Consider the following 16,031-nt stretch of genomic DNA (forward strand, 5'->3'; position numbering starts at 1 on the left):
GGGAAGTGGGAGAGGGCTGCTTTAGCTGCTTCATTTTTTTAAGACTTTTTTTTTTTTTTTGATGTGGACCATTTTTAAAGCCTTTATTGAGTTTGTTACAATATTGCTTCTGCTTTATGTTTTAGTTTTCTGGACAGGAGACATGTGGGATCTAGCTACCCGACCAGGGATCAAACCAGCAATCCCTGCACTGGAAGCAGAAGTCTAACCACTCGACCACCAGGGAAGTCCCATGGCTGCTTCATTTCTGAGGGCAAATAAGGCCACTGTTCACAAGCGATGTCTGGAAATCAGGGTGGTTTCTGAGGATGAGATGGTTAAATAGTCTCACCGACTCAATAGACATGAATTTGAGCAAACTCCAGGAGATAGTGAAGGACAGGGAAGCCTGGTATGCTGCAGTCCTTGGGGGTCACAAAGAGTTGGACACAACTTAGTGACTGAATCCGAGGACAAAGCGGAAGTTACCCCAAATCTCCCCACACCTTAGCTTCACACTCAGCTCCAGCCTTTCCAAGCAAGGCCAGGACACTGTAAGCCCAGTGGGAGAGCAGCTGAGGAAAAAGAGAGGGCATCTACCAGCTTGGAGCGGCCTCGAGTTCATGGTGACTTACATCTTTGTTGAACGAAATGGTGAATACAGTTATGCCCAGGACCAACCAGGTTAGTTCACACTTGGTCTGATCTTACAGAGACCTATTGAGGAAGCTAGTAAATCATGTGATACTATTTTTGAAGTGCCTATGGAGGACTCTTCACCCAAGAAAGAGGAGGCAGAGAGGGGATGAAAGATCCACCTGCAGCATCCCAGTTCCGTCTGGCCTCCCCCGGGGTCCAGAGCCGCCTGGAAGTGCCCCACTGTGCTTTTCCAATGCGCAGATAATTCAGCTCAGCTCTCTCCTCTGCCAAGAGGACAAGCTGACTCCTGCCTGGTTCAGCTTGTGAATGATTGTTCAAAAATTTGTGAAGTGTCCTGGAATTTGGCACTGCTTCGATATTAAAAACTCAGATGACATCCTTCTCAGAGCCGTTGGATTGAAGGTGGGGGGAGGCAAGAGGAAGTGATTGAGCAGGAACTTGCTGTTTGCCAAGTGAGTCATCCTCAGCAAGCCACTGAGATGAATAAAGCCTGGGCTATCGCTCCCAGAGCCCACAGTCCAGCGAGACTGGAAAGGAGGGTGCCAGCGTTGTAGAGATGAAATCCCAATACAATCCCATCTGGGTTAAGATACAGGAAGCGTATCCCACCCCTGGGTATATATTCAAAAGAGTCGAAAGCACAGTCTAAAGAAACACTTGCGTGTTTATAGCAGCAGAGTTCCCAACAGCCAAGAGATGGGAGCAACTCCAAGATTCATAGTGCTCAGTGGCTCAGTTGTGTCTCTTTGCTGACCCCATGCACTGTAGCCCGCCAGGCTCCTCTGTCCATGGGATTCTCCAGGCAAGAATACTGGAGTGGGTTGCCATTTCCTCCTCCGAGTATTCACCAGCAGATGAATACATAAACCAAATATGGTCTATACAAACAGTGGAAGATTATCCAGTCTTGAAAAGGAAGAGAATTCCGTTCATGAAAAGCTACAACAGAGATGAACCTTGAGGACGTTGCTGTGCAGATGTGTGCACTCAGTCCTGTCCGACTCTCTGCGACCCCATGGAGTGTAGCCCGCCAGGCTCCTCTGTTCATGGGATTTCCCAGGCAAGAATAATGGAGTGGGTTGCCATTTCCTCCTCCAGGGGATCTTCCCAATCCAGGGATTGAACCTGTGTCTCCTGCATCTCCTGCATTAACAGGAGGATTCTTTACCACTGATCCACTGAGGAAGACCTTAAGAACATTATGCTCAGTGAAATAAACCAGTCACAAAAGGAAAAATGCTGAATGATTCTACATATAGGAGGGATCTACAATATTCAAATTTATAGAGGCAGGAAGTAGATGGTGGATGTCGGGGGATGGGGAGAGAAGAGGACAGGGAGCTGTTTAATGAATATAGAGTTTCAGTTTTGCAAGAAGAAAATGTTCTCCAACTTTGTTGTACAACAATGTGAATATTTCTAACACTACTACAGTGTACACTTATAACCAAAGATGGTTAAGAAAAATTACAGAAAAGTGCATTCATAGAAAGTGATGAGAATACAAAAGGCCCTTAGCCCAATCTGAGGGTCTGTGATGGCTAATTTTATGTGTTAAGTTGGTGGGACCACAGGCTGCCCAGATATTCAGTTAAACATTATTCTGGGGGGTTTTGGATGTGATGAGTATAGGAACCTGTAGAGTTAATCAGCTTGCCCTCCCTATGGGGGATAGATCCCATCCTACTGGTAGATACCATCAGACTGACTGAAGGTCTGCAGAGACCAAAAAGGCTGCCTCTGTCCTGAGGAGGAGACAATTCTTTTTGCATGATGACCTTCAAGCTGGGACATCAGTAGTCATCTCGCTTTTGTACTAGACCTGAAACACAGGCTCTCTTGGGGTGTAATCTGTCAATTCAGTCTTCGGGGCTGGGGACTTCTCGGGCTTCATAAGCACATGGGCCATTTTTTTTTCCCCAATAATAAATCCCTGGAGATTTATTTCTGGAGAATGCTGACTGACTGAGACATGGTCCTGGAGGAGACCTCTGGATGGACCTCTGGAGGAGATGTCATTGGATCTGAGTCTTGACAGTCGGGCACAAGGTGGCCAGTTGGCTGACAAAAACAGGGCACCGAGGTCCCCGTGGCACGTCAAGCGTGATGCAGCCAGGAAAGAGGCTGAGAGTTCAGGCGGGCTATGGAAATCCCAAGTGCCACCTCAGGGAGTTTTATCCTGTGGGTGAGGGTTTCCCACTCTGATCTATAGATACCAGTGTCAACATGGCCTCACCCAAGACACACACCAGTGAGCACTCAAGGCTGAGATCAGAAAGGGCTGGTCATTCCCAGGTTAAATGAGTCTCTAGCTGGTGATCACAGCTGCCTCTGCAGAGGAGACAGCCTGGAGATGGGGAAGGAATCACTTTTCACTGCATCAAGTCCCCCACATACAACCTTCAAGTTGAGAATTTTCAAAGATGTGAATGTGTATTTACGTATCCAGTCACATAAGTTAGTTCACACGTCTGGTGTACATTGTCACATGCGTGCATCCTCTATAAGTGCTAAAATCACGGCATCCAGTCCCATCACTTCATGGCAAATACATGGGGAAACAATGGAAACGGTGACAGACTTTATTTTCTTGAGCTTCAAAATCACTGCAGATCGAGCCTGCAGCCACGAAATTAAAAGATTCTTGCTCCTCAGAAGAAAAGCTATGACAAACTTAGTTCAGTTCAGTTGCTCAGTCGTGTCCGACTCTTTGCAACCCCATGAACCACAGCACACCAGGTCTCCCTGTCCATCACCAACTCCCGGAGTTCACCCAAACTCATGTCCATTGAGTCGGTGATGCCATCCAACCATCTCATCCTCTGTCGTCCCCTTCTCCTTCTGCCCTCAATCTCTCCCAGCATCGGGGTCTTTTCAAATGAGTCAGCTCTTCACATCAGGTGGCCAAAGTATTGGAATTTCAACTTCAACATAAGTCCTTCCAAAGAACACTCACAACTGATTTCCTTTAGGATGGACTGGTTGGATCTCCTTGCAGTCCAAGGGACTCTCAAGAGTCTTCTCCAACACCACACTTCAAAAGCATCAATTCTTCAGTGCTCAGCTTTCTTCACAGTCCAACTCTCACATCCATACATGACTACTGGAAAAAACATAGCCTTGACTAGACAGACCTTTGTTGACAAAGTAACATCTCTGCTTTTTAATATGCTGCCTAGGTTAGTCATAACTTTCCTCCCAAGGAGTAAGTGTCTTTTAATTTCATGGCTGCAGTCACCATCTGCAGTGACCTTGGAGCCCCCCAAAATAAAGTGGGGCACTGTTTCCACTGTTTCCCCATCTATTTGTCATGAAGTGATGGGACTGGATGCCATGACAAACATAGACAGCATATTAAAAAGCAGTGACATCACTTTGCTGACAAAAGTCTGTCTAGTCAAAACTATGGTTTTTCCAGTGGTCATGTATGAATGTGAGAGTTGGACCATAAAAAAGGCTGAGCACTGAAGAATGAATTCTTTTGAACCGTGGTGTTGGAGAAGACTCTTGAGAGTCCCTTGGACTGCAAGGAGATCCAACCAGTCCTTCCTAAAGGAGATCAGTCTGGAGCGTTCATTGGAAGGACTGATGTTGAAGCTGAAACTCCAATACTTGGCCACCTGATGCAAAGAGCTGACTCATTGGAAAAAGCTCGGATGCTGGGAAAGATTGAAGGCAGGAGGAGAAGGGGAGGACAGAAGATGAGATGGTTGGATGGCATCACCGACTTGATGGACATGAGTTTGAGCAAGCTCTGGGAGATGGTGAAGGACAGGGAAGCCTGGCGTGCTGTAGTCCATGGGGTTGCAAAGACTCAGACACAACTGAGCAACTGAACAGCAAATAGAGTACAATAGTATGACATCTTTATTTCAAGCCCAGGATGTCCAGAAACAAGTGTAGAAGTAGCAGTGATGTAACTGGTACTACTGTTCTTTTAGAGGTATTGGACTATAAGATTAACGATGCTTCCCTTATTTTTTGTGTTTGCTTTTTAATGTATTATTTATATGAAAAGTGTTATGAATCTGTTACAGTACAGTATTTTATAGCAGATTTTGTAATTGGGTGCCTAGGCTAACTTGTTCAGACTTAAGGAGCAAGTTGAACTTACAAACGCACTCTTAGAACTCATTCGTTGCAGGGGATTTACCGTATTCCTCCTTTTGTACCTTTTGAATTTTGCAACCATGGTCATTGATATCTACTCAATAAAATAGAATAATGAATGAAAATTCCTGTTATCAGAGCAAAGACAATTGAAATAGTCTTTAAAGAATAAAATTTATTAATGCCTTTAAAGAGAGAAAGAAGGATTTCCTGGTGACTCAGTGGTAAAGAATCCACCTGCCAGTGCAGGAGACAGGTTTGATCCCCGATCTGGGAAGATCCCGCATACCATGGAGCAACTAAGCCCATGCTCCACAACTATTGAGCCTGTACTTTAAAGCCTGTGCTCTGCAACAAGAGAAGCCAGCAAAAAGACAACCTGCTCACTGCAACTAGAGTACCCCCAACCCCTGCAACTAGAGAAAAGCCCATGCAGCAACAAAGACCCAGAACAGCCAAAAAAAAAAAAAAAAAAAACTGGAGCCTATTATACACAGTGAAGTAAGCCAGAAGGAAAAACACCAGTACAGTATACTAACCCATATATATGGAATTTAGAAAGATGGTAACAATAACCCTGTGTACGAGACAGCAAAAGAGACACTGATGTATAGAACAGTCTTATGGACTCTGTGGGAGAGGGAGAGGGTGGGAAGATTTGGGAGAATGGCATTGAAACATGTAAAATATCATGTATGAAACGAGATGCCGGTCCAGGTTCGATTCACGATACTGGATGCTTGGGGCTAGTGCACTGGGACGACCCAGAGGGATGGTATGGGAAGGGAGGAGGGAGGAGGGTTCAGGATGGGGAACACATGTATACCTGTGGCGGATTCATTTTGATATTTGGCAAAACTAATACAATTATGTAAAGTTTAAAAGTAAAATAAAAAAAAATAAAACCAGCTTGAACATCAGGAAAAAAAAAAAAAAAGAGACAAAGAAAGTGATTCCACAATAGGCAGTGGAATAATCTGTTTGCAAAAACAAAAACTGTCTGTGAAAACTACATTAGTCTGTATTGGGAAAATAAGGTTGATGAGCTTTTGTTCCTAAAATAGATCACAACAACAAAAAATAGTCGCCGAAGCAAATTCCTTAAAGGCACAAGAGATTCCAGCTCCCCTGAAGGATTCCTCTGTGGTCTTCACCCAAGTGGAGCAGCAGGGGTCACTGGCAATAAGGATACATCCTGTACAGTCCCATTGTCTAGATTATTTAAGCCCAAACGTGTGCTTCTGACAAAGTGCTTCACAGGATGGGGTAGGTGAGGGACATTAAGGGAGCTGAAACTCCATGTGTGCAATCATATTTAACCAATTTCAAGTTTAATTAAGCCAGTTATCCTCAACCTTTATTCTCAGAACCCCTTCACTCACTCTAATATTATTCAGGATCCCAAAGGAGAGCTTTTGTTTCTGTGAGTTAGTCCTATAGCTTTTTTCTTTTTTTAACTACATTAAAAATTAAAATGGAGAAACAAAAAGTTAATTCATTTAAAAATTACAAAGGGACTTCTCTGGTGGTCCAGTGGTAAGACTTCACTTTCCAGATGGGGAGAAGGGCTAGTTAGGGAGTTTGGGATGCATGTACACACAGCTGTATTTAAAATGAATAACCCGCAAGGTCCTACTCTACAGCACAGGGAACTCTGCTCAATGTTATGTGGCAGCCTGGATGGGAGGGGAGTTTGGGGGAAGAAAAGATCCATGTATATGTATGGCTGAGTCCCTTTGCTGTGCATCTGAAACTATCAAGACATTGTTAATCAGCTATAGCCAATATAAAATAAAAAGTTAAAAAAATAAAATAGATAGCCAAGAAGGACCTACTGTATAGCAAAAAAAAAAAAAAAAATCTGTTTGCAAATCTCTTTCATGTATCGGTCTTAATAGAAGATAGCTGGATGGCTGGGGGGGTCTCATACCTGCTTCTACATTTCATCTTTTGAGAGATGTGTTTACAGTCAAAGTATAGTGCAGCTTCACACAGATATATCATTGGAAAAGAGAGCTGTTGCATATCCATCTCAGGTACTTGTCAACATAAACTTTTACTTCTGAATTTCCCCTGTGGCTCAATGGTAAAAATCCACCTGCCAATGCAGGAGATGCAGGAGACATGGGTTCAGTCTCTGGGTCAGAAGATCCCCTGCATGAGGAAATGGCAACCCACTCTGGTATTCTTGCCTGGGAAACCCCATGGACAGAGGAGCCTGGCGGGCTACAGTCCATTGGGTTGCAGAGTGGACATGACTGTGTAACAACACAACACAATGATGAGCACGCACATCACTGGTGAGAGTAACAAACTATAACTAATTCCCTGCTTTCCCAAGTTGGTGTTAAGGTGGACGTGGAGATGAAGGTCACATGTGCACACACGTGGGAATGCCTGGGGCTGGCGTTCATGGACAGTGCTGCTTCTCAGAGAAGATAGAGCATGGAGGAAGCAAAACTGAGACGTGAACCCTGGGTCACGAACGAGGACGGACTATTTTTTTTCTTCAGTTTCCTCATGTTTTGATTCACCTTTTCATTACAGGATGATAGCTCTAGATTAGACACGAATCTATAGCCACTTAAAAACCATCAAGACTATTAAAATAAAATTTCTACCAATTTCCTTTCGCCCAAACAGATGTGACTTATCTCTGACAACAGAATGCCCCAGATGAAAGAAATCTCAGTGAAATTACATATGGTCTGCAGTTTAAGATTGAAGAAGGCAATGGCACCCCACTCCAGTACTCTTGCCTGGAAAATCCCATGGATGGAGGAGCCTGGCGGGCTACAGTCCATGGGGTCGCTAAGAGTCAGACATGACTGAGCGACTTCACTTTCACTTTTCACTTTTATACATTGGAGAAGGAAATGGCAACCCATTCTAGTGTTCTTGCCTGGAGAATCTCAGAGATGGGGAAGCCTGCTGGGCTGCCGTCTATGGGGTCGCACAGAGTAGAACACAACTGAAGCGACTTAGCAGCAGCAGCAGCAGTTTAAGATAGCAATCAAATTATGTCTCGAGGGTGATTTTTGTGTCCTCTTTATTTGATGACTGATTGAGACAATAATTGTCTGGATGGGTTATTCTATGGGTTGCATTGATCAAGATACCAAAATCTTTGCAGTCTGACTGTTTTTCATGTGACTTCTCCATTCAGTAGACACTGTGTTCCCCAGGTGGCTAGGGAACTATGGTGAGGTCTTCCACAGCAGGGCTTTAATTTTTCTCTGTCACTTCTTGCCCTTTACCTGCAGTTCAGATGGGCCAGATCCAGGCAGTGGTGTCCCTGGGCCCCTCTTCCCTCCCCTTCTCTGATCTTCACTCCCAGAGGAGTAAAGATGCTTCTATATTTTGCCACAGAACTAGGTAGCTGCCAGAACTGGGCTTTCTTGGTGGCTCAGACAGTAAAGACTCAGCCTTCCATCTAGGAGACTCAGACTCTGGGTCAGGAAGATCCCCTGGAGTAGGAAACGACAACCCACCACAGTATTCTTGCCTGGAGAATTCCATGGACAGAGGAGTTTGGCAGGCTCCCGTTCATGGGGTTGCACGGACAAGACTGAGTGACTGACACTTTCACTTTTCAGGTAGTTCCCGAGACCTGGATGCTAGGAAAGTCCGGGAGAGCAACAGGGCTCCAACACAGGCCATGGGGCAGCTCACTGAAGCCTGGACACAGGAGCTCAACTGTCAGCTATTCAGAAGCCACTCGAGGATCTCAAAAGCATATTTCACGACACTTGACAAATATAACTCCTCCTGTTTAGAGGAGAAGAGAGGAAGTGCTTGCTGAGCCTTAGGGTGTGTACACCATATTCCTGCAGTGGGAGGTTGCTTGTCCCCATGTCCTGCGCCTCTGGGGAGAGGGCTGCTTCCTCTTTAGCAGAAGGGCCCCACCATCACACCATTGGCACTTCCATTGTGGATGTGTTCTACCATCTGTTATTGGTCAAAGTCCCCTGGGTTTTGGAAATAGACATTCTCTAGTTCCACCAGAAAGAGGGAGAGGGAATTCCCTGCCTTCTGAAAGGCGACACACTCTCTGTCTTGGTCACTTACCACCATCCTCAGCCCCACCCTGAAAAAGTCAGTATTCATTTTTGAGATAGAAAACCAGTAGCAAAGTTTCCGTGGTGGTAAAGAATCTGCCTGCCAATGCAGGAGACACAGGTGTGATCCCTGGTCTGGGAAAGGACGCCGTGGAGCAACTAAGCCCATGCACCCCAACTACTGAGCCTGTGCTCTAGAGCCCGGGAGCCACAATTGCCAGAGCTCATGAGCCCCAGAGCCTGTGCTCTGCAATAAGAGAAGTCACTGCAATGAGACGTCCAACAACACAACAAAACGTAGCCCCCACTCACTGCAGTGAGAGAAAAGCCCGTGCAGCAACGAAGACCTAGAACAGCCAAAAATAAATAAAGTTATAAAAAAGGAAAAGCCATTGCATCTAAGTTACCTAAACCAAGAAACAAAGCTCCATAACTCAAGGCAAGAGTAACCAAAATCAGAATGAGAAACACATGGCCAAGAATGAGACCAGCACATCTATTAAAATACCTTGGCAGTGTGCTTCTTCCTCCTCCCAGACAGCCTGCTCCCTTCAGCTCTGCACCTGCTCTTCTCCCTTCCCCTGGTCAGCAGTCACACAAAAGGCAGTCTCTGATGTGGGGGTAACCCATGAGCACACCCCCCACCCCAGCACCGCCCCCCCCAGCCCTTCCGCCCAAATTACAGGAAGAGGCTGGAAGCCCAGCACAGCTGCAGAGACCCTGAAACAAGGTCTAAGGGGCCAGGTCCTCAGGCTGCGTGTTTTAACTCATTTGGGGGCATAGAAGGAAAGTGAATTATGCAGTGGGGAGGGAGACGCTGCAGGGGAAGGGTGTGGTCTCGCTCCCCCCAGAGCTCTACCCACACGGCCCTTCCCTCTTGGGGAAATGGCACAGGTTGCTGTGTTTTGTTCTGTGTTTTTTGGTTGCCTTTTCCCTTTTCCATGAAGACTCCCATTTGTAGAGCTGACCAGAAAGGAAAGCATTTCCTCAGCTCCTGCCTGAAGGACCACGCAAAGCCCTGTACAGAGAGGGGGATGTTTGAGGGGGGCTCACTTGAGTCGGTAAAGATTCAGGAGAAAAGAAATCTGTCTCCAAGCCTTCGTTGTTGTTGTTCAGCTGCTCAATTCAGTTCAGTTCAGTTCAGTCGCTCAGTCGTGTCCGACTCTTGGCGACCCCATGAATCGCAGCATGCCAGGCCTCCCTGTCCATCACCAACTCCCAGAGTTCACCCAGACTCACGTCTATTGAGTCAGTGATGCCATCTAGCCATCTCATCCTCTGTCGTCCCCTTATCCTGCCCCCAATCCCTCCCAGCTGCTCAGTCGTGTCCTAATCTTTGTGACCCCATGGACCACAGCACGCCAGGCTCCCCTGTCCTTTACTATCCCCTGGGGTTTGCTCAAACTCATGTCCATTGGGTCAGTGATTCCATCCAATCATCTCATCCTCTGTCACCCCCTTCTCCGCCTGCCCTCAATCTTTCCCAGCATCAGGGTCTTTTCCAATAAGGAGAAGAGAATTTAAAATCAGTGCATTTTGGACATCTATCTTTAAATATGGAGTGTTTTAGGGACTAGTAGGAGTGTTTCGGGCTTCCCTGGGGGCTCAATGGTAAAGAATCTGTGTGCAAGGCAGGAGCCACAGGAGACATGCGTTCGATCCCTGGGTTGGGAAGATCCCCTGGAGAAGGGTACGGCAACCCACTCCAGTGTTCTTGCCTGCAGAATCCCATGGACAGAAGAGCCTGGCGGGCTACAGTCCATAGGGTTGCAAAGAGTTGGACATGACTGAAGAGACTTAGCATGCATGCACACACAGGAGTATTTTAGGTACTCTTGAGGGTCCCTTGGATAGCGAGGAGATCAAACCAGTCGATCCTGAAGGAAATCAACCTTGAGTATTCACTGGAAAGACTGATGCTGAAGCTCCAGTGCTTTGGCTACCTGATGCAAAGAACCAGCTCATTGGAAAAGACTCTGATGCTGGGAAAGATTGAAGGCAAAAGGGAAAGGGGGTGAGAGAGGATTAAATGGTTAGATAGCATCACGAACTCAGTGGATGAATTTGAACAAACTCCAGGAAAGAGTGGGAGACAGAAGATCCCAGCCTGCTACAGTCTGTGAGGTCACAGAGTCGGACCTGACTTAACAACTGAACAATAAGAGGAAGTGTGTAGGTGCCTGTGTGGAGCAGAAGGAAGCAGAGAGAAATGTGCGGCCCAGCCTCAGGGACCCCAGCTCATCAGAAACACTAACAGGATGACGAAACCCAAATTTTCAAAATGTCCTCAAAGACAGGTGAGATAGGGGTGAGCAGTCATGGTACACTTTATGGGAAAGTATTCAGCTTTGCAGGAGAGTGTGACATTAATATTTCCTTAATATTAAAAAGGGGCTCTACAGTGCAATCATTTGAGTTGATTCGTTGGCTACTCCATTAAAAACAAAATATTTTTCTGATATAATGGATCCCAAAATGTAATCAACTTTATTACAGCTCATCTTGTTGTTATAAACCCAACAATAAAACAAGACTCAAATAGCATTCCTCAAGAAACAAACAATAAATCTAAAAGAATCTGCCTGCGGTACAGGGTTTGATTCCTGGGTTGGGAAGATCCCCTGGAGGAGGGAATAGCAAGCTAATCCAGTATTCTTGCCTGGGAAATCCCACGGACAGAGGAGCCTGGTGGGCTACAGTCCATGGGGTCGCATAGAGTAGGGCACGACTGAGTGACTAACACTTTCACTTTTCACATGAGATGAAGTAGCATTAGCCCAATAACACAGACATCCGTTTCTCTTTTGACCTCAGAATTATTTTTTAAAAACCGAGCTCAATTCTTTTTCTTTTTAGGTTGGACTTGATCAAATGCCCTGCTCAGGGTCTGGCTAGAGGATGTTTATACCTGTTATACCTTTTATCAGGTATGTGCCATTCTATCAGTATTCAGCCCGAACATTAGAGCATTACTAAGTATTATGCCTTTTGCCTATATCCCACTCTAGAAATTAGTAAGTTATTAATGCGTTTCCTTTTGAAAGCACACCACAGTGATCTGTACTTTTGAACCATCAGCCGTAACCAGTCATTTTGTATACACACCTTTCCCCAGCATAATCAGACTCATCAGTAACTGACCTTTCTACCCCAGGCCATTCAGAAATTCTGTCAGGGAGAAACGGCTCACCGTGGTTTCTCCCCCTTTCAATGTTGATTTAATGTTTTTGTTTTTTTTTTCTTTTTCTTCCTCCCGTTCCCCCCTCTTTTTCTTTTTTTTTTTAAGATTTCGGTGTTCAAAACTCGGTGCAAATTCCTGATTCTCACTGAGAGACAGTAAGATGCAAGAGGCACAGTGGTGCTCTCATGTTCTCTGCGTTCCCGTGTGTCCCTCCTGTGGCTCTGGGAACAGCTGGAGCTTTGCTGCAGGGGAGCCGGCTCCCCCTGCCTATCCTCGGGGTCCCTGCTTGGAGCCTGCAGTCCACAGGGCCAGCAAGCTCCCTCCCCGGGCTGGGACACACCCCTGAACAGCTAGGATGTAGGCTGTACATACAGAGAGGAAGGATTGTGAGGGAGGGGACAAAGGAGAGAACTGGGCACCTTACCTGTCTTGTTTCTGCCTTCCAGCCTGACCAGAGTGGAGGACAGGAGCCTGGGGCCACCAGCCTGTGGGTTCACCCCAATGTGCAGGCAGCGGCCGGCCAACTAGGCTATAAATAAGGCCGGTCCAGTGCACAGGAGATAAGAACCCAGCCCCTGGCTCCTGCAAGCCTTTTAAGGTATGCAAATTAAAGGAGCCTCAGCCCCTAGATGAGAGGGACTGCCAGCTCCCCATCTGGCCCTCCAGCCTCAAGGACATCCCAGGCCTGGCACGTACTGATGCAGCAGGAGGGGCAGGAGAACCAGAGCACCAGGAAGCAATCTCCCCGTGTCCAAAAAGTGGCAGAGCTTCTGAGGCCCCCAGGCGGTGAGCCGCTTGGGCTAAGGGGCTGTCGCTGAGACCCAGGAGCCAGAGGAAGCTCCCCCAGCACACACAGCCCTCTGTGGTCCCCATGGGTTTTCAGCTGATCACTCCCCATCCCCCACCACTCATCCTTAGCTTTAAGGGTGTTTGTTCGTGTGAAGATTCTGGGAAGACCAGGAATGGGTCTAATCAATCCTGGGCATCCGGGAAGCTTGGATACATTTACAGAAAGTCCTGGCCCCAACCTCTCCACCCCAGGCTAATGGAGCCTCGAGTAATTTTCTCTAAAGAAAATGAACTCTTACGAAAGTCTTTCAAAATGATATGCTGGAAGAGAAGGGAGAAGATTAATTTGGGGGAGCAGCCATGTCTCATTCATCCCTACATTTCTTACTCATTGAATGTCTTCCTAAAAGCATTTCATCCGGGACTGCCGTCTGTGTGAGGTCAGGGGTCCCAGGTCTGGGAGTTTATTCTAAGAAGGGAGCCATGGATGTGAACAGAGATGCAGCGAAGAGGACATTTCTTTCTTTTAAAAATATTTTTTGATGTGGGCCATTTTTAAAGTCAAGTTTCTCAGATGGCACTAGCAGTAAAGAATCTGCCTGCCAATGCAGGAAATGCAAAAGACAAGGGTTCGATCCCTGGGTGGGGAAGATTCACTGGAGGAGGGCATTGCAATCCACTCCAGTATTCTTGCCTGGGAAATCCATGAACAGAAGAGCCTGGTGGGCTATAGTCCATAGGGTCACACAAAGGCGGACATGACTGAAATGACTTAGCATGCAAACACACACATTTTAAAGTCTTTGTTGAATTCGTTACAATATTGCCTCTGTTTTATGTTTTGCTTTTTGGCTGCAAGACATGTGGTAGCTTAGCCCCCTTATTAGGGATCAAACCTGCACCTCCTGCTTTGGAAAGCATGTATCTTAATTGCTGGGCTGCCAGGGAAGTCCTAAGGGGACATTTCTTGCAGTTCACTTCATAATTGGGAAAAGCTGGAAGCAACCGGAATCACTAAAAACAGAGGGCTGGTTACACAAGGAAAAGTAAGTCCATAAAGGAAACACATGGCAAACTTCAGCCAGGCTGTGGAAGAGGGTTTAATGATGTAGAAACAGTATACAATCACCGGTACTAAGCAAGCAGCCACTTGAAGGGGAACATGGGGTACTTGCTGTGACAGGCTGCATTCACTTGTCCACCCGCTTCTGAAAGGATGTCCACTGGATGAGAAAACACGGCTACGTCTGGATGGTGGAATTATGACTGATTTTACTTTCTTCTTTGGCTTATGCACCATCTCTAAATTGTTTACAATGCTCTCACATTGCTTTTATAATAAGAACTTTAGCTTCGTTTAAAATCTAAATTTCTGAGAATGAGAAGAGAGCTTGCTGCACCTGTGCATTAAGGAACCACATTTATTTTAGAACTATGGGATTCCTCAGGGTCTCCCCAGCCTCTGGAAAGACCTCCATAGCACTCAGCAGCTCTTCTTCATGTTGATGCCGACCATGTGATGTAGCAAGACCGAGAGGGCCTCCAGAGCCCCCACCAAGGCCAAGGTAGGTAAGTCAGCAGGAGAGAGGAAAGAAAACAAAAACGCTAAGAGAAAGAGCAGTTGGAGCGTAAGAGCATGTGTGTAATGGGGGTGAGAGAACACCCATAGCCCAGGTCACACCATCTGACTTAACATCCCCACTCATGCTCTGACAGGACAGGACAAAGGCGCTTCGTGCCTTTTATTTGTAGGATTTGTATGCCTGATGACAACTTCCTTTTATGTGTTTGACCTCAACACCTGTGTGGGTAGAGCACCTTTCACTGCTGTGTGTAACGGTAAGGGGCCTCCCCTCCCCCTGGGCTCCAGGGGTCATGGTACAGAGGGGCCCCACCCTCTGAAACTTCCTTTTCTAGATGCAGAGACCAGAGCAGGTCTGCCCCCTCTATAAAACAGGACCTGGTCTAAGGCACAGAATGTGCTGTGTGCTGCGCTAAGTCGCTTCAGTCACGTCTGTCTGTTTGGGACCCCACCGACTATAGCCCGCCAGGCTTCTCTGTCCATGGAATTCTCCAGACAAGAATACTGGAGTGGGTTGCCATCTCCTCCTCCAGGGAATCTTCCGGACACAGTGAGTGAACCTGCGTCTCCTGCACTGGCAGGCAGGTTGTTCTATTTTTTACTATTTTTTACCACTACACCACCTGGGAAGCCCTCAGGCACAGAACGGGTGGTTTCGAAGAGCTGTGTTGGGAACTTGCCTGGTTGTCCTGGGGAGAAGGCGATGGCACCCCACTCCAGTACTCTTGCCTGGAGAATCCCAGGGATGGAGGAGCCTGGTAGGCTGCAGTCCATGGGGTCGCTAAGAGTCGGACACGACTGAGCGACTTCACTTTCACTTTTCACTTTCATGCATTGGAGAAGGAAATGGCAACCCACGCCAGTGTTCTTGCCTGGAGAATCCCAGGGATGGGGGAGCCTGGTAGGCTACAGTCCATGGGGTCGCAAAGAGTTGGACACAACTGAAGCGACTTAGCAGCAGCAGCCAGTGGCTAAGACTCCAGGTTCCCAATGCAGAGGACCCAGGTTTGAACCCTGGTCAGGGAACTAGACCCTGCATGCTGCAACTAAGACCCAGAGAAGCAAAAAAAAAAAAAAAAATCTCTGTTTCAAGTCACTGATATAGGAGGGGGCCTACACAGATTTCCCCAGGGCCAGAGCCTGGAGGCTGAGCAACCCTCAGACTGTTTCAAGTCGCTTGGACAGTCCCTCTAAAGCCTACCTGCCTCTGACTTCAGTGCTACTCATGGGTTCAGGTGAGAAGGGGCTCCTCCAGTCTCAGGCCAGTTTCCCAAACATGGGAAGAGATCAGAGCAGGGCCGGGGTGAAAGGGGGTTTGGAGTAAGCCAACCTGAGGTGCCCATGGAGCATGCATCCTCCATAAGGGCTGGTTTAAGTCTCTTCCCTGAGTTCCAGGATGCGCTCGGCAGCACCCAGAGCTGGCTCCCTCCTCTTGGGGCACCTAGCCCTGAAGGGAGAGAGGTGGGCTGGGACAGACTCTGTCCCCTGGAGCAGACACACGTGGGGGCTGTGGCCCAGGATGCTGGGGTGTGGCCAGGACTGGGGTTGCAGGGAGATGCACTGAATGTTGACGAGGTGCCACCTCACTTCCATAACATCACAGAGAAAGGCTGTCCGGCCTTTCTTGGTCCAGTTTTCAAAAACTCAGGGACCAAAACTGAAGGACACCTTG

At 47.1% G+C, this 16,031-nt stretch overlaps 1 protein-coding gene across 1 annotated transcript in view; it reads right to left on the reverse strand.

The window, feature by feature from the left end:
* FHL2 (four and a half LIM domains 2) overlaps window positions 1–12,516 on the reverse strand; it is a 47,435-nt gene extending 34,919 nt beyond the window's left edge. Inside the window, exon 1 of the mRNA XM_027554787.1 lies at window positions 12,413–12,516. The gene's annotated coding sequence lies outside the window, so the exon portion shown is untranslated. The remainder of the gene's footprint in view (window positions 1–12,412) is intronic.
* Window positions 12,517–16,031: the final 3,515 nt, after the last annotated feature.

The sequence above is a fragment of the Bos indicus x Bos taurus genome, chromosome 11 (assembly GCF_003369695.1).
Source record: "Bos indicus x Bos taurus breed Angus x Brahman F1 hybrid chromosome 11, Bos_hybrid_MaternalHap_v2.0, whole genome shotgun sequence".
Classification (NCBI taxonomy): domain Eukaryota; kingdom Metazoa; phylum Chordata; class Mammalia; order Artiodactyla; family Bovidae; genus Bos; species Bos indicus x Bos taurus.